The sequence below is a fragment of the Martes martes genome (assembly GCF_963455335.1).
Source record: "Martes martes genome assembly, chromosome: 3".
Classification (NCBI taxonomy): Eukaryota; Metazoa; Chordata; class Mammalia; order Carnivora; family Mustelidae; genus Martes; species Martes martes.
Window position 1 is genome coordinate 54,060,655 of NC_137890.1, and position 24,134 is coordinate 54,084,788.

The following is a 24,134-nucleotide window of genomic DNA, read 5'->3' on the forward strand; positions in this document are numbered from 1 at the left end:
GATCAGCCCAAAGAGGAAGGCAAGAAGACTACCAATTTGGTGACAAGTGGAGCTGAGTTCCAGTGCAACACCGTGAAGGCAGATAGATGAAAAGAGCAGATAGCTTATTTTCTAAAGCAAGATCTGCCAAAATGAAGGGTGTACGATTTGCTGGAATTCCACCACACTTACTAACAAATATGCCAAATGAGAACTTGGGGTCATCTGCAGATCTGTCATTATCATGGGTACTGATACAACTCATAATTTAATGTTAGAAGATAGCCCTAATGATCTCACACTGGGAATATCTGTACTACCAGAACAATCTTAAAAACAGATTGAAGATTGAAAGCATTTCCTTGCTCATTCCAGACATACAGCAAAGCCTGAGTATTATGGGGAGGCCCAGCAGAGCAGCTATAGGTAATGTGTATAGGCATTTCTGACAGAAGCTCTATTTTCTGAAGACTTACACTCAGGTACAAAAGTCTGCTGAAAACTAAACGTGGCCCAAATCTCAACTTAGTAGAACTCCATCAAATACAGAGAAAAATGAAGGTTAAGGGGGGAAAAAACCCTATGGACTTGACTTTCAGAAAAGACCACAGCATTGCTTGCAAGGGAGAACAAAGGAAATCTCAGTACTTATTAATCTTTTTATATAGAAAATTACATTTGGCAAGTGGTAAGAAAATTTACAGTATAATAATTTCCAGCATCTTGAAGGGACTAAATAATTAAAAAGAGTGAGAATTGAATCCAGGAAAGGTTCTGCAATTGTAGAAATAATTGCTTTACTCCTGAATTTTTCCAAGTTGCATTTTTTTAGTGGTGTCAACTGGGTCAACCCACTGTCATATACAGAAATATGATTTGCCAAAAAAAAAAAAGCTTTAATCCCTTAGAATAACAAAACAGAACCGAATATGAGAGTGATCCAAACTCTAATATACAGAGCTGTTACAATTTTAAGGAAGTAGACACTAGTTTGGCAGCCCAGAAAGATCTGGGAACCCCGAAACTGAGACTTAAATCTAATAACTCTCAAAAATTAATGCTCTCAGTTAACTCTGATCTTCCATTTGTGCTTATACCTCAGTTTTCAATCACAGGAGGTCGAAATGTTGAAGCTAAGTGTTCTGGTAGATGAAAGATGATTACTAGGAAGGCTAAAATACCTCCAAGTCAAATGACCACATAACCTCTACAAATATTTATTACTGTAACCTCTACAACAATTTATTACCCTGTTTATTCATTCAACCATTCGACAAAGATTTATTTAGCACACGCTAGGCAAAACACTCACAAGACAGCCCTAACATCTACTAAAAAAGTACAAATATGTATTCTTTTGAGCATTTTTGATAGTACCCCTTTTTTGAAAACACCATACACGAAACAAACATTTAACCTTAGATCTGGAAATTTTTAACATTATCTCTACCTTTTAAAAAAAATCATATGCATTTTTCTAATGTTGTTATGAAACCAAGAGATGAAAGGAAATGTTTGCTTGCTCCAATGGAAAAGAAATGGCTTCTAGGACTAGGGGCCCCCTGGGATGGTGGAGTATAAAACCCCGTGCAAATTTACTTGAAAAACTCTCTCTTGTGGATGCCAACTGAAGGGCAGAATCTGAGGGCTGGAAAGGAATCCCTTCTTCCTTCTTGCACTCTCTCTCTGTCTTTGGTCTACTTCTTCTGTCTTTTCTCATAGTCTGGACACATTTATCCTTGAGTGAGATGGAATGGGCGAAGCCATATTAGACAATGCCCGTCGGAAAAATCAGGAGGGAATGAGGAAGGCACATCTACCAGTAACAACAGAGCAAGAAGTAGAAGAGTTTGCTGACAAGAAGGAAGAAAAGGTTTATTTACAGAATTTAAAGAACAAGGATTTCCCAAGGGCCTATTCCAGTGGCAGGCAGGATACAGCCACACCACGTACAAGACCCTATGTTCCCTGTGAACGATAAAAGATTAAAAAAAAAAAAAAAAAGCCTGGTAAGTGCTCTGTTATGAGACAGTAGATAGGCTTTATTTGGGAGACTAAACAATAATTAACTACTAAGAATGAGCCAGATGTCCATATATTAACATAATTTTAAAAAGTGTTGAGGAAAAACAAGTTGCAAAGGTACAAATTCAGTATGATCTCCCCCATTTAAAAATAATATTCCAATATATACAGGGACAGACTTATATTAGTTATGGATATATATCTATATGTTAACATCTATACCTCCATAGCCAGTATATATAATATGATATAACACAATATAAATGGAATAATAGACAACAATTTTATTAGTGTTAATACTACCTCTGGGGAATGGATGAATAGGAAGAATGGTGATTTTTTTTTAGCTTTAAAAAAAAAAAGAAATCCAAAGCAAATATGATAATATAAATATATTAAAATATGGGGGTGGATATATATAGGCTTTTTAAATTTTTCATAGGTTTAAACTACTTCATAATAAAAAATGTATTTTAAAAAATTTTGTGGTTTACTTGGGTGCCTGGGTGGCTCAGTGGGTTAAAGCCTCTGCCTTCGGCTCAGGTCATGATCTCAGGGTCCTGGGATCAGCCCCGCAGCATCGGGCTCTCTGCTCAGCAGGGAGCCTGTTTCCCTTCCTCTCGCTCTGCCTGCCTCTCTGCCTACTTGTGATCTCGGTCTGTCAAATAAATAAATAAATAAAATCTTTAAAAAAATTTTTTTGTGGTTTAAAAGGAAGATGCAGTAGAAATTTAGGCAATTAGAACAAACTATTCTTGTAAGTCCAATTTTCTTACTTGTGAGCCTAGAATATACAAGGCTGATTATTTTCCATCTTTAGCAAGAGGAACAATGGAGAGTTAATGTAGAAGAAAAGACTGTCCTTGATATGATAAGTCAGTGGCACTTTTGGAAAATGAATGGTAATTTCCAGATGGAAGTGAATTATCTGAACATAATTATATTGAATCCTCTAGGTTTAAAAGAGTGTTTCAATCATATACTATCCATGTAAGTCACTCTTTTCTTCCTTATGGAGTGTGAATGTGAGGTTTAAGGGATGGATACCGCATTTTCACTGCTGCTAAAAATGTATAATTAGAGTCTGGATTTGGGAATAACAATTTAAACATTTAAAGTATTGATTAGCTTTTCAAGACCACACTCGACTTTTTTTTTTTTTTTAACCCCTCATGAATTCTTCCTGTTCTTTCAAAATTACCATTAAGCATTTTCCTAATGTAATTCCAAGGAGCTCACTGGGTCTGAAGTACTCTAGCAGGAAGGAAACTTGAAAACATTTTATTAACTTTGGATCATTTGCAATTCTTAGAATTAATAACAAAGAGCCAGAGAGTTTTTTTGTTTTTGTTTTTGTTTTTTTACATCATAATGGCAAATAAGCCTGAAATGTTTCACTAGTGAGGCGAGAGTCATGAGATATATTGTTAAATATGAGGGGTGAGAATATATCACAGACACAAGTGGTATTACTCAGTACACATTTTTCTGAAAAAGTAGTCTCCATTCATGAGGATTAGATATATACCCACAATAAGAGGGCATATTGACCTATAATTTTCAATATTACATCCTTGTATTTTTTATTATATGCTATTTTTCAGCTAGTAGAGGAACATAGTCTCATAAAGCTAATATTTATTCTTCCATGTTTATACAGCTAGTAGTGCATTTCAGGAAATGAGAAACTCTGAGAAGTCAAATATAACTTGGTGTCTTATGCACAAAAGAAGACAGAACAGGAAAATCACCATGTTTAAAGAATCTGGCTGAGGAACTCAGTCATAATGCTTTTAATAATTAAATAACATAAGGGAAGCCTTTGATGCTATTATTTCTCTCTTCATACATGTATGCATTTTTGGATATGATAAATCTTCTCATGTAGGATTCCTCAGTTTACTAGAAAACAGAGTCCTCTATTTCAGTCTATTTTCATAAACTCTGTGCTTAACATGTGTATTTTGTAAGAAGGTAAGGCAGATATTAAGTATAATCTATTACAACAATCCAGATACTCCTATTTAGAATTGTATCTGTAAGTCATGAACACATCTCATTTTGTTCATAAGTAACTTCTGTACTAAACATTTCAGAGAGAGAGGGAGAGAGCTCTACATATTACATATTACAATATATTTCTAGGATGTGCTTTTTTTAAAAAAAGATTTTATTTATTTATTTGACAGGCAGAGATCACAAGTAGACAGAGAGGCAGACAGAGAGAGAGGGGGAAGCAGGCTCCCTGCTGAGCAGAGAGCCCGACGCGGGGCTCAATCCCAGGACCCTGAGATCATGACCTGAGCCAAAGGCAGAGGCTTTAACCCACTGAGCCACCCAGGCGCCCCTAGGATGTGCTTTTTTAAAAAAGATTTCCTATTTTAGAGAGAGCACATGTGCACGTGAGAGTGAGGCGGGGCAGAAGGAGGGGGAGAGAGAGAATCTCAAGCAGACTCCCTGCTAAGTGCAGTGCCCAAAGAGGGGCTCGATTTCATGATCCCGAGATCGTGACCTGAGCTGAAATCAGGAGTCTGACGCTTAACCGACAGTTACCCAGGAGCCCCAAGAAATCAGAGCCTTAACAGACCTTCTGGGAGAGAAATTTCCCGAAGCTCAGTTGTTTCTACATTCTTTCAATTTACAACTTTCCTTGGGACCTTGGAAGGATCCAGAAAGATAAAAGGCATCAAGTCATTTCCCCATTCTCTGCTTGAAGCATGGAGTAGGAGTCATTAATAAGCAAGTGAAGGAGAAAAGAGAAATGCTGACAGAGGGCGGGTGAGGCAAGGGATACTGGACTGCAGGGAGGGAGAGTTTCAGCTGCAGTCAAGAGCCCTTTAAACTCCCCAGAAACTGATCCTGGAACTTCTGGGGACGCCCGTGACATGGAGTAGGAAGTTGAAACTAGGGTACGCAGTGAAAAGCAAGGGAAGAAATATTCCTTTGTTAATTACTTAACTTTTTTCAGTCTCCCCTCAGATGTCAGCTTTTCTACTTTTTTCTTTCTCGGTGACTGAACTAACACCTCTGCAACATCAACCTCACCATTTCCTCTGGGATCTAGGTCCTGTCTTTTCTCTAAATCCTCAGAGCTGTCGTCTCTTTGCTATTTTCCTGCACTGAGTTCTGGTATCGTCTTTCCCATAGTCATGTCCCCACATCAAACAACACTGATGTCGTTTAAACACTAAACCAGAAATTCTAGTTTATACATGCATGTTACTGTTTCTGGAGAGCTGAGAAATAAATGTAAGCCCAGAATAGAAGTATGATGGAGTGGGCAGAGAATGGTACCCGGTGTTAAAAACTGGGGTTTAGGCCCAGCCCCACCCTTCACTCAACTCTGCGAGTGTCAGCATCTTCAATTCTAAGTGAGGAGTTTGTAGTCTAGGCAGTTCTGGTCCTCTGCAGCCAGATGGGAAGGAGGTCAGAACCTGGTTATCTATTGCAATGACTGGAGGCTGGGGGAGCTAACTACTCTTTGGTTCCTGGAAACCAGGGCCATTGGCCATTCTAAAACTCACGGGACAATCTTGCATCATAAAGAACTGCCCCCATTGAAATGTCAATACTGGCCCCACTGAGAAACACTAATAGATGATGTTTAATGCTCCTTCAATCAGTCTGGATTCTTAATCTTAAATGGATCATAGAGATCTTCAGAGTCTCAGAAAAAAACTGTGAGGATAAGTAAATTTTTGGATTATACAATTTCATAGAAAAAGTTCACAAAATGGGTTCCTTTCTCCTGAAGAGGAAAAGGATGATTTGAGAACTGAGTCTTTGATGAGACAGGGGGGCTCTGATGAGTAAATTCTCTCTCTCCCTGGGAGAAGGATGCGTTGTCAAGCTAGGTGGTCAGGGATTGCTTTGTTTTCTTGACAACAGGGTTTCTAAGAAAGGAGACTCTATTAGGTTTCAAAAGGAAAGAGGATACCTAGGTATGAAGGTTGGAAGACAAATAGATTTTCATCGGTTTCAGACAGTTCAAGTGGGATCTTGCTTACAGACGAGTAAAGAATGTTTAGGTAACTTCTGAAGTCCTTTCTAGCACTTCTGTTTCTATGGATACGCTTATTAGGTTTCTAAACCCTACAATTTATTACCAAATGGACAGACTGGAGAGTTAAAGGTGGAGGCACAACTTCCCATCGGCCCTCCCTCTCCCCCAATATGTCCTGTGTGCCTCACCCTTCAAAGTGAGCCAATCAGGCTGCCCAGTGAGGAAGGGTGCAGTGGGAGAACTGGAATCTGGCCCAGCACTGCAGTGAAATCTACTTTGATTTCTCAGCAGAAATAAAAGAAATAAGAAGAAAACCCACAGAAAGGTCCATTAGAGGAAAAAATATTGGTCACTGTGGACAGAATAAAAGTCCAACCAAATGAAATTAACACCTTTGGAAAAAGACATGTCATTCTAGGGAAAGTACGATGCTGCTTCTTCCTTGCTCTTCATTGAGTTTTTGTCCACTCAGTGGGACCATGCTTTACCATCTCCCCTTATTTTCCACCTATGAAAGATGCATGGGTTGAATTCAGCCTTTGGGTAGGTCTTTGTCAGAAAGTACTTTCAAAATAAAAGTATTTTCCTTGGTATGATCTCAACAGCAAAACATGTACTTCCAAAATAAGATGCTTGCTTTGCTAGCAAGCTTTTTTTTTAATTGAGTAAGCAACATTATTGTTAGCAAATTTTTAAGCTGTTAATATATACATATTAAAAAGCAATAACAACAACCCTGTTCTATCATTATAAATCACAGGGTGAGTTCCCCTTGGTAGACCTAATTGAAAACATTCTGGCCATTGAGGTTTTCTAATGAAAAGCTGTCGTCGTTGTCGTTGTCGTCGTCATCATCATCATCATCATTATCATAATAGTTGATACTGACCAGTACAGTTTTGATTTTTCAATCCTTCAAGATATAATTTATCTACAAGGTCTCTAATTGATATTACTTAGATACTCAATTAGATATCAATTAGATACTCAATATAAATTTATTGAATCTATTCAGTTAGAATTTATGAATGAAAAGACAATTTTTTAAGCGAATGTGGGGGATATTTTATTTCTAATATTCTTATAACATCCTATAGAGCATATGATAATAAGTATGAGAAGTAGAATATCAAATTTCTTTTCATTTGTATCTATCTCCCAAGGAAATCAAGGGATTATAATCTGTGCATAATCTATTTCAGAGTTCTTATTACAGTAGAGCAAGATTATGATCCATTTTAAAAATATCCCTCAAAATTAATAATATCTTCACTAAGAAAAATAAAAAAATATGAACACAAACCTTAAGATCTCCAGCAGATCAGAAGACAAATATGTTCTCTGGGGACCTGGTTGAAACAATATATTCACAAAAGTCTTTTAAATGGAAGCTGTTCACAGAGGGAGTCCCATGGAAGATAACAGTGTGGCTCTGACATGCCAGATGCTTCTGGAAGGAAAGAAAAGCACGCTATTAGGAAGTATCCAAGTAATCCAGTTACTGCCAGTCTCAGCCATCATGGTCTGTATTAAAACCTACTGCTATTACTAATATAATGTATTCATTTCTGTTATCTTATACCCCCCCCCCATCTCAGTCACAAATGGCAGGGTCAGACGGTACTCTCGCAGTCCTGTATCTAAAAACCTTTAAAGATGAGGAGTATTGAAGAGCCATGCCTGGGGGATGAACACAGAGGCAGCAACTCTGGTATTTAGGGAGTGCCCACCAGCACAGCAAGGGGCTCAGCAAGGGGCTGCTTATATCTGGGCTCTTCATCTGAACCACGGGTCCGCCAGTAGAGAGTACTGGCTCCATTTCACAGATGAGAAAACTGAAGTACAGACTCCTGAGGTCAGGCTTAGAACCTGGGTCTAAGCCCCAAGGCTTCAGAGATGGCTTTTTCCCTCTTTCACTCTGTGGCCTATGTTGTTTAGAGAAACATTTCACAAGAAGAATTGACAAGACAACAGACAAGGCTGCAATTTATTAAATTAATTCAAATATCATCAAATTCAGACATTTTCTTTCCTAATTTGCTTTAGTTTTATGTATAATCCTGTCTTAATTTAGTCACAGAAATACAGACTCTCCGTTCTAAACAGTGCAGTTTGTCTCCCATTTTGTTCTTTAGGTAAAGAGAGAAAACCCACTGGCAACTCTGCAGCCTCCTTGTTAAGACCGCCATGTCCGTTTGTGTGCTGTGCACCATCTGGGGGATGCCGTCCTCTTCCTCTGGGGTCTCTGCCTCACCCGCTGTTCCTTCCCCGGGACAGCAAAAAGGGAGGGTGTGCCTGTTACAGTTGGGGCTGGAAGCCGCAGCTTCCGTGGCATCTCTGAGTGCTACTACTGTATCTCCTCGTGGCCACGTCCTTCTGAAGGTGACCTGGCAAGGCTCGGCAGGGCACCATCTAGATTTCCATTCTCCTTCTTAGTTAAACAGCGACGTGTCTCCGGTTGCTCCAGGGCCAACACAGAGCAGCCCTCACCCTACCCTCCACCGGAGGTCTCAGCACCCCCTCTCACAGCGTGTTTCAGGGTCACTGCCCACGAATTAACCACGTCAAAACCTCCCTTGAAGTTCCAGCTTTTATGCCACTGACTTCTGAGTATTGGGACTTTTAGTTCATATCCACACTACATTTGGGAAGCTCCTCAAAAAAGCTGGAGAATGGTGGAGCAGGAAGGTCACACGTAACTGTAAAAAAACTTATTTTATTTTTGGCAATAAAAGCTTAAGTCATGAATAAAGGGACAGGGGGAAACGATTGATAGCACTTTCAGAGTTCTGTAGGACTGGAGCCTGGGATTATTACATGGGGGAAAAAGAAAAAAGATCAGAGCCAAATAGTTTATCTAGTTTATCTTTGCTTAAGAGAAAGAGGAAGAGCTTGACAAAGAGGAAGAGCTTGACAAAGAACTGGGAAAAGGAAGTATTTGGATCATAGGATCTAATCTAAATGACAGGGATAAAAATAAACAGGAACTCTTCTTAACACCTTGTATACTAGCATTCTGTTTTCTTCATATCACTCAAAAGCAAAGTTTTAGGAGATATGTCTGTACACCCTGCTTCCCATAAAATCCAAATGGCAGTTTTCAAATATTCACTCGGCCACTGTTGGCTGCTCATTTCTTTATGAGTCAATCAGTAAGTCAGCAAACTCCAGGAATATGGAAATAAGCAAGATAGTCCTCCTCTCATACCTGTTAACTTTCTTGCAGGGGAATGTGAGTAGGATGTCAAAAATTTTAAGAAGGAAGTGCTAATAAGTGTTTGAAATAATGCATTTTGGGGGCACCTGGGTGGCTCAGTGGGATAAGCCTCTCCCTTTGGCTCAGATCCTAATCCCAGGGTCCTGGGATCCAGCCTCTCATCGTGCTCTCTGCTCAGCAGGGAGCCTGCTTTCCCCCCTCTCTCTGCCTACTTGTGATCTCTCTCTCTCTGCCAAATAAACAAATAAAATCTTTAAAAAAAAAAAAAGAAGAAGAAGAAGAAGAAGAAGAAGAAAGAAAGCAAGGAAGAATGGGGTCTGGACCAGACTGCCTAAGGGTGCTACTGTTTCATCACTTACCAGCCATCTGACCTGGGGCAAGGTATTTAACTCTTTACCCTCAGCTTTCTCATCTGCCAAATGCAGAAATAATATATTTCCTATGCAGGTTTTTGTGATCATGATGTCAGATCACCTAGAGAAAGCCTTTGGCACAATGAGTGGCACATAGTAAGAACCCAGCAAATATTAGGGAGAAGTAATGTTCCTGCTGTGTAGCGGACCATGATGATGTCAGCAAGGCACGAAATGCTCCAAAGCTTTAGTGAGTTGGGATCCTATCTGTGGGGGCTGAAGGGAATCAAGAAGGCAGCAGTGGAAAGGTAGCACTCAAGATCCACCATAACTAAACACGCACAAATGACTAGGCTTTTGCAGAAATCCTCTTTAAGCTGGAAAATGAGCTACTTTAGGAAAAAAAAATAGGTCCATGAAATTAGACATTATTTCCCAGGATATGGTGTGAAAGTAGATATCTACCATAACAACACAGCCAGGGAATGATACAAAGAAGAAAATCTATGTATTGCTACTAAGAAAGATACAGTATCTTGCCGAATCCTGTTTTACTCAACTGTAATCCAAAATGACACCATGGCTTTTAATGGAACTTGGCAAGCTCTAGACATACCACTTTTAAACTTAGCTTCAAATTTAAATCACAGGGCTTGTGACTCAAATCTCCAATGTGACCTTTACAGGGTATTGTTCAAGAAAACATGTCTGTCATTGTGCAGAGAAACTATACACCCTTTTATTCCGGGAAGTATAATGAAAAGATGTACTATATTGTTATAAGCACAGAGCCACAGAATGATTGTGACTTTGATTCTTGAGAAGCAATGAAAACAAAGACTTTATTTGATTTTGAATCATTCATTTAGAAATGTTGTCTTCTTCCATTAATGAATATTCTTATTCCCCCCTACTCTGGACTTTTTAACTCAAAAGAAGCTTAGCAGGAATCCCATCATTTATAGATTTAAAATGCAGTCCCTCTGCAGTCTCTTTTCAAGGGCTTACTGAGCCATGCTACTTGGTCCTTTGTCAGACACATACAATATTGCACTAAACAGAAGAGCTAGAAGCACACAGTGGCTTAAATTCTCCCACATCCCCCCACTGCTTTATGGCCCAGGGGGGTCTGCATTAGGAGAAGAAATGAGCCCGCAAAGCTTCTGGTAGCATCGTTCCCTTCTCACCCTTCTTTATCCCTTCCACTGAGTTGGGAAATCCTACCAATGCTTCTTCCCACTCATCCAACTCATGACATTATACTTTATGTACTCCCCTAAGCTTCTAGCTGGTTTTCTTTCTTGTAGCTCATCCTGAAAACAGTCCAGAGATCAGTCATCCTCTCTGACTGGTCTAGGGTAGTGACAAATATTTGGAAGAAAAATGAATGAATGACTACATAAATGAAATAAAATGCAACCCTAATTATGTATATTCACTACCAAAGAACCTACAATGGTGCCCTATTGTCTCAAGGATGAGTTCTAAGTTCCTCAAATCATGACCTATTTGGCAACTGGAATGGTGATTTTACAGAATTGGAGAAGAAGACCAGAGTGTGAACTCCAGAGTTGCAAACTTGAAATTCTGTAGTGTGGCTCAGAGCTTCCAGCAGCGTTTTGATGTGGAGTTTGATGTAGTGTGTGTTCCTAAAAATGAATGTGGCATCAGTGGTCAAAATGAGGGGGAAAAGGGCAGGACTGCTGCAAAGAGAGTGAATTAGAGAGAAAGCAGTGAAAATACTGAGGAAGGACTAGACAGGAGAAAAAGGCAGAGAATAGAAGAAATTCCATCAATTCGGTAGAATTCATAATAAGATAAGAGAAGTGGTCAAAAAATGTAAGAATAGTTTGAGCCTTGGCCTGTAGGAACACTGACAAAATGTAGAATTCAAGAGGGGATCTGGCACGTGTCTGCATGCCTGGGAGTGGAAAGCAATAATGAACTCTGCTTGGAGGTGCAGAGTTTGAGAAATGTGGCATTCCTTCCTATGCTTATGAATACTGCAAACCCAAGCTTTGATAAATCCTTCCGCAAAGACCAGTTCTGAATTTCAAAGACAAAGTCTTTATTTTTTTCCAACTGGGATATAATTTACATATGGTAAAAGGCACAGATCTTCAGTATACAGTTCGGTGAGCTTTGTCAACAAGTAACCTACATACCAGTTAAGATAAAGAGCATTTCCATCACCCTAGAAAGTTCTTTTCCAGGCAAGTCCTCCCAAAAGGGGAGTTCGGATTTGTGTCACTATAGATAGTTCTGTCTATATATCAACTACATATATATAGAATCATATGGTATATATTCTTTTTTGTCTGGCTTCCTTTGCTCAACATAATAATGATGATTTATTCTTGTTTTTAAATCTATTAGTTAATCCATGAGAATTACTCCATTGTGTAAATGTGTAGTATTCAATTGCATGAAAACACCATGCTCGTATTGACGGACATTTCAGGCTGATCCAGTCTGGGCCATTATACACAAAGCTATTAAGAACTTCTTGTTCAAGGTTTTTTTTGTGGTTATATCCTCTCATTTTCTCATGTAAATAACTGGGCTTGAGTTTGCTCAGGCATAGGGCAGGTACATGTTGGGTTTCAAAGGAATCACCAGTTTTCCAAACATGACTATACTGTTTTACCCCTCACCAGCACTGCAGGAGTCTCTGCCTCCCCATGTCCTCATGAGCATTTGGTGTCATCAGTGCTTTTATTTTTAGTTATTCTAGTGGGCATGAAGTAGTACTTAAATTTCCATTTCCCTTATGACTAATAATGTCCTTATTACAATTTCAAACGTGTTTTGTACATTGTACTTTCTTCTGTGAAGGTTTTGTTCAAGTCATTTGCCCTTTAGGGGAAGGATGTTCTTTGTCTTTTTAAATTATGTTGCAAAAGTTTCTTTATATATTCTGAATTCAATTCCTTTGTCATATATATGTATTACAAATTATTTTTCCAGTCTGTGGCTTCTCTATTAACAATGTTTGTTCATGAGCAGGAGTTTTTTATTTTGGTAAAGTCCCCTTTATCAGATTTTTTCCAAGAGTGTTAGTGCTTTTGGTACCTTAAGGTACTATTGTCATCTTTTAAAAAAATACTCCTACATTTTTTTTTCTAAAAGCTTTACAGTTTTTGTTTTCATGTAAAAAATCTATGATATGGGGCGCCTGGGTGGTTCAGTGGGTTAAAGCCTCTGCTTCGGCTCAGGTCATGATCCTGGGGTCCCGGGATCGAGCCCCGCATCGGGCTCTCTGCTCAGCAGGGAGCCTGCTTTCTCCTCTCTCTCTCTGCCTGCCTCTCTGCCTACTTGTGATCTGTCTGTCAAATAAATAAATAAAATCTTTAAAAAAAAATCTATGATACATCCTGAATTAATATCTGTGTGAGGTAAGCATTAAGTTTCATTTTGTTTCAATACAGTTAATAAATTGCTCCAATACCATTTGTTGATAAGCGCCTTTCCTTTATCCCACGAAATTGCTTTGGTGCTTTTGTTGAAAATCAACTAACTACATAATTGCTTCTTTCCTGATAGCCGATTCTGTTCCACTGATCGACTTTTCTATCCTTATCTAATACCGTATTTTCTTAACTATTGATGATTTTATGTAAGTCTTGTAATCAGGGAGGAAGAGTCCCTCAACACTGACATTCTTTTTTTTTTTTTTTTTTTTTTAAAGTTTGACTCAGTAGAAAAAAAAAAAAGAGGAAAAAATGTTTTAATTCTTTTAAGTCCTTATACTTCCATACAAATTTTAACTTGTCAATTTTTACCAATAAGCCTTTTTGGTAGAACAACAATAAAACCTTTTGGGACTACGTTACATCTGTCCATTATTTTGGGAAAAACCAACATTTTAACAATGCTGAGTCTTCCATTCTAGAACATAGTATATATCTCTCCACTTACTTACATCTTCTTTAATTTTTATCAGAAATGTTTTACAATTTTCAGTGTATAGGTCATGTACTTATTTATTTAAGTATATTACTACTTTATGATTTTTATACTAATGTAATTGGCTTTGCTTTAAATTCCACTTCCTAATTGTTTCTTAGTGTATAGAAATAGAACTGATATTTTGCATTGACCTTGTATCCTGAAACCGTGCTAAATTCAATACATTTTCGCTAAGTTCAAATAGGTCTTTTTAGGTCCCTTAGGATTTTCTAGATACACAATCATGCCATTTGCAAATAGAGACGATTTAATTACTTCTTCCTTTCCAATCTGTAAGCTTTAAAAATTTCTTTAACTGGTTAACTCTATTGCATTGGCTAGGATCTCCAGTACAGTGTTAAACAGAACTAGTGAGAATAGACACCCATGCATTCTTCCTGATTTAGGAGGAAAGCATTCTTTGTTTCAACATTGTTAGTTGGAGATTTTTCATAGATTTTCTTTTTCAGGTTAAGGATGATTCCTTTTATTTGTAGTTTTGCTGAGAGTTTTTATTATGACTTGGTGCTAAATTCTGTCAAATGCTGTTTCTGGGTCTACTGACATTATCATATGATTTTTATCCTGTATGTGGACTGATTTTTTAATGTTAATGCATACTTGCATAATTGGAATAAATTCAATTTGGTCATGACATATCATTTTTTAAATATATCACTGCATTCTATTCCTAATTGTGGGTCAAATATTTTTGTGTCTATGGTCATTAGGGGTATCAATGTGCAATTTTCTTTTAGAATGTTCCTTCTCAGGACTTAGTATTCAAGTTATGCAGGTCTCAGAAAATGATTTGCGAAGTGTTGTCTCTAATTCTATTTGTTTCAGGTTTGTATTATTTCTTCTTTAAAATTTTGAAGGAATTCACTAGTGAAACCAGCTGGATCTGAATTTTTCTTTGTGGGAAGGCTTTTAATTATAAATTCAATTTATTTAACAAATATAGAGCTATGTCCACTTTCTATTTCATCTTATATCAAAGTTAGTGGATTTTATCTTACTAAACAAGAAATTTATCTATTTCATCTAAGATGACTTTGTCTCTTACTGCTTCTTACGCCATATAATAATAATTCCTGAACTTGCGTCTTTTCCTTTCTATTTCACTTGACTAAACTATATGATCTCTCCTGGCTTTCTTCTTGACATATTTAGCTAAATGTTATTTTTCCTTTTCTGTAAGCTTCTGTAGCCCTTACTGATTTAATATTGTGCTGCTTTATTTTTTGGTTATCTTTCATTAGTTTATTTTATCTCTGAAAATAGAATCCTTGAAGGCAGAAATTACTTCTTCAACTTCATTGTTCTCTATACCATCAAACATAATTTTTTAACATTAAATAAATATTATGAGATTATTGATTTGTCTACTACATGGTTTATTCTAAACATCTATTGTGGATAAGTTTGGAGCATCTTATAATGCCAGGAAGCATTGAAGTGTTAAAAATAATGATACTAATAAAACTTATTATTCAGCATGTTGAAAGGCAAAGGAGCCAACCTGAAAGAGTTCCCAAAGGCCAATAGGAGAAACAAAATAAATAATGATAACTTTAGACTATGTAACCCAAAACTAAAATAAATAGCCACGAGTCCATAATGACATAAAAATGATTGAATAAACAAATAAATATGAGAAAAGAGAGAAGTCTTCTTACAGAAGTTCAAATAAAAATTGTAAAAGGAATGAGGGAAACAGAAAATAATTAGAACAACCAGTAGTAAATGCTACAGAAAATATTTAATGATGAATACTAAAATTAGTGGGCAAAAACTTAAAGAAGAGCATGATAGTTAAATAGCCTCTAAAGTAGCCCCTCTAAAATATTAAAAATTACCTTAGTAGTTTTAACATATGTCCAAAATATTTTGATACTCTTCTACCCAGGAGATGCAACTTAATTTCTTTCCACTTGACTGTATGCTAGATTTAGTAACTTGTTCTAAATCAATATAATATTGAAAAAGAAAATGTAACTGTGAAAGAAATGGGCAGACATTACCTCATTCAGGTGATCAAGATTCATACCGTCAGTAAAAGTCTTGTTGATACCATGTGCCTTTGATATAACAAGAAGGGTACTTCACCTCTGTGGTTCCCTAGAATCCCAAAACTCTTGTTTAATCATGGCAAAACATCAGGTAATAAAAAGTGAGGAAAATTCTATAAGATATCTGACTAATACTCTTCAAAACTTTCAGGGTCATGAAAGACAGGGAAAAGCTATGGAATTGTCACAGATTGGAAAAAAACTATGGGGACATGATCCCTGTGGTATCTTAGATGGGATCCTGGAACAGAAAAAAGACAGAAATGAAAAATCATTGAAGTCCAAATAAAGTATGGAATATAGGGGAGCTTTTTTGTTTTGTTTTGTTTTGTTTTGAGAGAGAGAGAGAGCATGAGTAGAGGAAAGGGGAAGAGGCAGAGGGACAAGGATACTTTCCACTGAGTGGGAGCCAAACTTGGGACTCGATCCCAGGACCCTGAGATCATGACCTGAGCTGAAGGCAGTTGCCTAATTGACTGAGCCACCCACGGGCTCCCCTGACCTTTTTTTTTTTTTTAAACATGTAACTAGTTGATACAAATCTAATAGGATTTGTTAAAATCAGTCACATCTAATAATACACCTGAAGTGTTCTTGTATAAAATATCATGCAAAGAAAACAAGATTTATCAGTGTCTAAAAAAGTTTGTTCAGAGACAATTTGACATTACCACAAAAAGTGTTTCCTGAGACATAAGGAAATGCAACATTATTTTTCTTGAACTCTTTTAGCTCAGTATTTTCCACTTAATAAAATAGCTGAGGATCTGAAACTGAGAAAATATATTTGAGTACAAACAGCTTATGAAACTTTACTTCTTTCTTTTTTTTTTTCCTTTTTTTTTTGCATCATCAAGAGAGTATTACTGAATTCACAACAAACTTGCCCGCTCAGCATGCATTTCAGATGGGAGACAGACTTATGTATGGGAGTCTGTATGCCTGCAGTGGTCTAACATGGGCACACAGTTTTCTCCCCATTCTCTGCAGTAATTTAATCTTCCTAACAGCAAAAGAGGTCACCAGCCCCCAAAAACTAAAGGGACTAGAGTCATAGGAAGGGGAAAGTGTCTGTTAAGCATCCAACTCCTGATTTAGGCTCAGGTCATGATCTCGGGGTCCCAGGAGTGAGCCCTGGGTTGGGTTCCCCACCCATGGGGAATCTGCTTGGTCCCACACCCGCTGGGCCTCTCCCTGCTTATGCTATTTTTCTCAAATAAATGAATCTTAAAAAAATAAAGTATGGTTTTGATAAATGTACTAAGGTTAGGTAACCATGGCATAGGTACCATTAGGGGGTCTGAATGAAGAGAAACTACCTGTATTATCTAACTACAGAAACTACCTGTATTATCTTTCCAATTCTTTGGTAAAGTAAAATTATTTCAAAATGAAAAAGTTATTTTTCTTTTTAAATTAAAAAAAAAACATCTATTGAATCAGACCACATATTTATGTTTGGATTCACTAGAAGTCTGTGCTCAATTATTAATAGTTGAATTTATGCTCCCTTTTGTGAAATACAGTCTAGGTTGAATTTATAACTACACATAAGCAATTTTAATAAATGGGCTAAACAAGAGTAGTTTATTAGTAACATCATTAGTAAAAGCCATAACAACTATATCCAAGAAGACATAAGCTATCATAGAGAAGTAAATAATAAAAGTCAATATCCATAACCATTGTCACTCCAAAAACCAGTGAGATAATATTGATTCTCTTAGGAAATAAATAAATAAATAAACTCACAGATATTCTTTGGTGAGGAAGTACGAAAATATTTTACATTTTAATTTCTTTTTTTTTTTTTTAAAGATTTTATTTATTTATTTGACAGAGATCACAAATAGGCAGAGAGGCAGGCAGAGAGAGAGGAAGGGAAGCAGACTCCCTGCCAAGCAGAGAGCCCGATGTGCGGCTCGATCCCAGGACCCTGGGATCACGACCTGAGCTGAAGGCAGAGGCTTTAACCCACTGAGCCCCCCAGGCGCCCCTACATTTTAATTTCTTAAGCAACTTAAAAAACATAAGAAACTTATACTGGTTCTTAATGATAACATACAGGCAGATTATACAACGAAAAACAAAAGCAATTAGAAACTGTAGGAAAACAAAAAGCTATATAATATAAGACAATGTAATCATAGTATACTACTTGGATTAGCAGTTGAGTGACACATATTCATAGTAATTTTTTTAAAAAGATTTTATTTATTTATTTGACACACAGAGAGAGTGAGACAGCAAGAGAGGGAATATAAACAGGGATAGTATGAGAGGGAGAAGCAGGCTTCCCACTGAGCAGGAAGCCTGATGTGGGGCTAGATCTCAGGACCCTGGAATCATGACCTGAGACAAAGGTAGATGCTTAATGACTGAGCCACCCAGGTGCCTCTCATAATAATTTTTTATTGATTTTAAAGCTTTAGAATCAATCTACAGACAAAACACTGAAGCTTTAATATGGCTAAAAATAGAATATAAATGTATAATTAATAGTACAAATGAGAGAAACTAGGAGGTATTAAAAAGAAAAGAAGTTACGGAAAGGGCAATATTTTCATCTTATTATGTAAGAAATCATTAGATACTATCTAAAGCTAAGAGAGAAATATAGAAATAAGTTTATTATTTTAGGGATGCCTGGGTGGCTCAGTCGTTTAAGCATCTGCCTTTGGTTCAGGTCACGATTCTGGGGTCCTGGGATGGAGTCCTGCATCAGGCTCCCTGCTCAGCAGGGAGTCTGCTTCTCACTCTCCCTCTACTCCTCCCCTCTGCTTGTGCACTCTCTCTTTCAAATAAATAAAATGTTTTCTTTTTTTTAAAGAAATAAGTATATTATTGTAAGGTACATAGGTAATAAGAGAACTAAAAAAGGGAGTATATTGAGAATAGGGAGCTAGTGGCACAAATAAGCTAGGTACTTATCTATGTGGTAGTAAGTCAACAGATCTTTTTGTGTCCTAAGACTCAATTACCAAAGTGGGAGAGGGTGATTCCCCCCACATCACCAAAGGTATCTGAAGATACCAGCAGGGTGTCTAATAATTGACCTCAATTCTGATACTATCTACTTGGAGATGGCATCAGATTCTACAGGTTAATGGTTTCATTCTACAGGACTGCCTTCCCCTGACTCACCTCAGATGATACTTGCAAGGTTAGGTCTTTACCTATGCTTCAGACCCACACACTGGAGGGTCCCACGACCACCTCCTTGGGCTTCAGATGTCTGTCACAAGTCCAGATTGTTACCTGTACTTCTGACCAACTGGCTATAAATCAGAGGTTCCTAAGGCCTCCTCCTTGGGTTCAATTAGTTTGCTAGAACTTCTCACAGAATTCAGTGGAACATCTTACTAGATTATCAGTTTATTATAAAAGGATATAATTCAGGAACAGCCAAATGGAAGAGATGAGAGGACCAAATACGGGGAAAAGAGTGTAGAACGCCCATGCTCTCCGAGTGCACCACTCTCCCCAGTCTCCATGTATTCACCGATAAGGAAGCTCCTGGAACCCTGTCCTTTGGGTTTTTATGGAGGCTTCATCACATAGGCATGAGTGATTAAATCATCAGTCATTTCCAATACATTCAAACTCCAGTCCCTCATCTCCTCCCAGGAAATCAGGGGTTGAAAATGAAAGTTCTGATCTTCTATTTATAGTTGGTTCCCAGGTGCTTCTAAACTTCACCACATTAACATAAACCCAGCTGTGGTAGAAAGGGGTTTATTCAGAATAATAAGACACCCATTTCACCTTTATGGATATGAAGCAGATTTCAGAAACTTGGGAAAAGATCAAATATTATAACCAAAGACACTCCTATTGCTCTTATCACTCGGGAAATTCCAAGAGTTTTGGGAGCTGTGAGCCAGGAATCACGGACAAAGACCAAACATACATGAGGAATATGTATTTGGTCAATCAGATGATTGATATATATTTCTTATAAGTCACACAGTATTACAACAGATAATATCTAAATTTCATAAATCAGGAATTGGTGGTTATAAACACACACACTCACTCACACTTGATTTAGCCAATATTACAAATCTCTTTAGAACTTTAAAGGCACTAACAAGCATATAAACACAGAAACAGAAGAATTACAAGCTTTTCTCTGAGCAATAACTCTGGAGGTGGAATCCAGAACTACAGTTTTTCATTATAAGCCTACTGTATTTTTTAATTTTTAAGAGCATATATATGTATTTTATTGATGAAAGTAAATGTGAAATATTTATTTGGAAATCCTCCAACTAGACTATGCTTCATGGTGCAGCCCTCAGCATTTAAATAAGCTTTTGGATTTCAGAAATTAAAATACAACATTTTTAAACCTGAAATAGAAATAACTGCTAAAATTCTACTCTGTGGCAGACAATATCACAGGAACAATTTAGAACACATGACAAAATCGCCTAGGTTCAGGTTATTAGGTGTTGAAGATATTAAAAACTGTGGTTAGAATATTTGTGAGAAAATAAAAAGTAGGTAAATCCCAGCCCTTGATGACTCTCCACAATGGTACCTAACACATATTACAGAAAGGGTCACATTGGTCTTAATAGCTCACTAACACAACAATAGAAGACTGCTTAAATTGGACCCGTCCTGGGATATCCTGTGCCTGTCATTTATTCCCTCTGTGATTTCCAGTGAGCCAGGTGACAAATTGCCCATCAGAATGAGGATCTGTGAGCCATATTCCCAACTTTCATTTCTAGGACACAATACCTCCACCATCAAACATGATAGAGCTCAAATGACTTCAGGCATACTATGACACTACAGAATTTATGTCACCTGAAATTAGGGATGTACCTGATATGGCATGAATTTGAATTTTCTGGATATAACAACTGCTCTCTGTGATAGAGATGTGAAAAAAGGTAAAGTGAAGTGGGAAATTTTAAAAAGAGACAAATGTCAAAATAAGAGCGATTGTAGAGTCTGTGGATGGTATTCTCATTCATCTTCAAATTTCCTTGGCTCCATGTTTAAACATTTCAAATGAAGAGTTTTTCCAATGTCATTCGATACAGGCAAACATCTGAAATTCAACAGAAGACTTTGAATACTTCCCATCTTATAGGAGCTTTAAAAATGAATGCTGGCTTGCTTTTCCTAAAGAAAAAAAATATATATGGGCTTTTATCCCCCTTCTGACTGAGAATCTTCCAGCCGTGGCTAAGTTTCCAGATGTAAGTTCTCAGAGTTGGACAGTCCTCTATCTAAAAACTCCTTTTTAGCAAAAATTAGGTCCCAGAAAATGTCCAAGTTGTAACAGACTTCAGATTTCTGTTGGAAGTCTGTGGAAAGAATTTATCTGTACCTATATGTAGATATAATTAGAAGAGGACAGTCTCCATAATGTTTTTGTAATAGAATAACAATTAAAAAGTAAATAATGTATAAATGTTTTAAGACTGCATTGCTGTGAATGAAATCAGAGCTTAAAGGGACTTCAGATCATGCCACGTGAGCTTTCACAAGCCTTCCAGAAACAGGAAAGGCAAAGATTTAGCTGCCCCACCAGCCTACACTGTTGTTTCTGATGCATTCACATGTAGCAATGGTTGTTACCATTATAATTACTATGCAATCTTTTAAGTAAAGTGCCATGAGAACAAGGATGTTGTCTCATTTACTACTGTATTCCATAATCTAGAAGAGTGTCTGACATAGAAGAGGTATTCCATAAGTTTCTTAAATGAAGAACTCCCTTATAATTTCATTGTAAAGAGCAAAGGAACAAGTTCAGGTGAAAGTGCTTGGCAAAGTTGAAAACACTGTAAGACAGGAGTTATCATTGTTGTTATTCAGCATAATCTAGATCCCGCTGGGACCAGTGCCTACAGCTCTGACAGCCATTCCCTGCACTTTAGATCCTGCTGCTGGGCTACGAAATCAGACTCACCTACCGGGGAGAGGCAGAACGGCACAGTCGTCAGAGCCTAAATGAAAACGCTGCCTCTACCACTCACGACTCACTTCTTGGCTGAATGACCTTGAGCCAGTTATTTAAAACTCTGTGCTTAGATCACTCATCTGTAAACGAGGCGCTGTAACAGGGCCTAACTAATAGGGCTGTTGTGAGAATTAGATGGGCTACTCCACGCAACTCGTTGAAAACAAGGCACGGTGTACAGAAAGCGCTAAGTGCCACCGTGAGAGCTGAGGCTACAGCTTCCATTACTATAGGGATTCTGGAAACACAGAAGGAAATTCAGTAATGTCCACGCTGTGATTTTCTTTTAAACTAATGCCATACAAGTTTAAGGACAGATTTTTTTTTTATTCCTGAATTCCTCCGAAGTTTCAGTGTGACGCACTACTCTTCTCCACATTTAGCTCCTTAAGGAGCCCTGTGGAGCCTCGGCTCAGTAGGCTATATTTTTGGGGAGAATATGAATATTAGCAGAGGCATTGACTCACAGAGGAAGCTTCAGGGTCTCTATTCACTCTTTGTGGGTTTTTCAAAGCACATTGCTCAATGTGTTTTCACTTTCATGAAGGCCTCTCAATGTGACTTGGACGTGACAAGCTTCTTTACACATAAAACAGTTTTACTTTTGATTGAGATTTGCATTAGGAGCATTCTTTGTGGAGGTAAGCTAACATGTCTTCAGATAGCAGCTTCATTCAGAAGAGCTTAGTTTATTATCATTGTACACATGACAGAGCTTGTGCAGTTATGTTTATATTGACTCTTTGCTCCATTAGTATTGAAATCCAGATGTCAGCTTACTTCAATGTAAACATATCAGACTGACCTGAATTTTTTTGGGAGCATTTAAAAGGAAAGGCCCAAAACAAAACAACACACTATTTCTGAATCATACTCTATGATGTGAGCAAGACCTTTCCATTACAACTTCTAAATTAGGTCAAGGGGTTCTCCTGGGGCAGAGGGTGGGGAGAGGGGGGAATAAGTAGTTTGCCAAAGAAATTCCAAAATTCCCAAAATAAAGCATAAAGTGATATGCTATTTCACTGATTCTTGTTTGTTCTTTTAGAGCGCTTTGGGAAATGTTAGGCCATTGGTCTGCATCATTTCACCTCCTTGTAGGGTAAAAACTGTCAACAGCAGCTGTTGCTTCAGACTTTAATAATCTTCCAGGTTCTTTCTAAGAGATCCAAGAGGATATCACCTGAAATTCTCTTTCCACAGGTGATCATGCCAGTACCGTAGTGTAAAGCTTCGTAGCATGTGTGTCTCTTTGTTTATGTATTCATGTATGTATATATAATATACATGAGGTGCTATTTACTTAGAGCCCTGGAAGCTACTTCTAACGTGATTTCCTTCTGACTGTACTATACACTTCTAATTACACAACACTATGAGGTTCTTGTACCATTTTGCATATTTTTATCCCAAAATTCAAACCTATTTCATCCTGAGAACAAAAGCTGGCAAGAAGCACGCAAGTGATGAGTGAACAAAATGCAATAAAAAAGCAACATACTGACATGGAAATGTCATGTGAGCGGCTGAATGGCACACAACTCCAAAGTTTACCACAATATTTTGAAACACTTTGCCAATGAACATATAATTGACTAAAAGACTTGCCAGCACCATTCTAGAGATGTCTAACATACCATATAATAAAGAAAATCATTTACAAAAAAATCAAATGTTAAAATACATTTTTAAAGAGCTTCCAAAACCAATGTGTTTTCCCCCATTTTTGGCCAAGAAAATAACTTAGATATTATCAAGCTTTCATGTTTTCGTGTTCATATTTTACTTGCTGCCTACTGCTTGCATTTCTTCCTGCCAGTCAAATAAATCATTCAATCAACCTGTATTTATTATTGAGAAACTAAGAAGTACAACTTCCCTGGCTCAAATTGCTATTGGTAAGATCCTGATTCAGGAGGCCAGCATCTGTCCTTCTTTATGAGCATATATTTTTCCTTCCATCTGTTCACCCATCCATGCATCCATCTAACCATCCATCCATCTATCCATTTTTCCAACAAGTGTTAGTCAAGTGTATCTAAGATGTGTCAAGTGCTGTGCTGGTTGCTAGAGAAATAATGACAAACAAGAGGGACTCCCTGCCATCATGGAGTTTATAGTATAGCTGGGAAGATTCACTTTGTGCTAAGTGCTAGGATAAAGAAAGAACAGCCTGCTAAATGGGGAGTAGAGAGAAAGGTCATAAAGGATTTCTGAAAGAAACAGCATTTGTCCTGAGGCTTTAAGAATAAGTGGTATGGGGTCAGAAAAAAAAAAAAAAATGAAGAGTGTTAGGAACCAGAAGGAACAGCACAATTAAATGGCGCAGGGAGAAAAAGGCAAAACGTTAAAAACAAACAAACAAACCCTCATAGAGGGAAGGGCTGGTGTACAGAGACAAGGAGAGAAGTGGCAAGAAATACGATGGGAGAGGTGGGCACAGGTTAGGACTACTCCTGTTCTTCTGAGATTCATCCTCTGCCCTCAATCCCTCTTCCCTGACAATTTCTCACTTTAATAAATACTGGGTAGAATGACTCTAATGATACACCCT

General features: G+C 37.6%; 1 protein-coding gene across 1 annotated transcript in view; it reads right to left on the reverse strand.

The window, feature by feature from the left end:
• ENOX1 (ecto-NOX disulfide-thiol exchanger 1) overlaps positions 1–24,134 on the reverse strand; it is a 560,820-nt gene that overhangs the window by 271,841 nt on the left and 264,845 nt on the right. Inside the window, exon 4 of the mRNA XM_080798203.1 lies at positions 7,311–7,457. The gene's annotated coding sequence lies outside the window, so the exon portion shown is untranslated. The remainder of the gene's footprint in view (positions 1–7,310; positions 7,458–24,134) is intronic.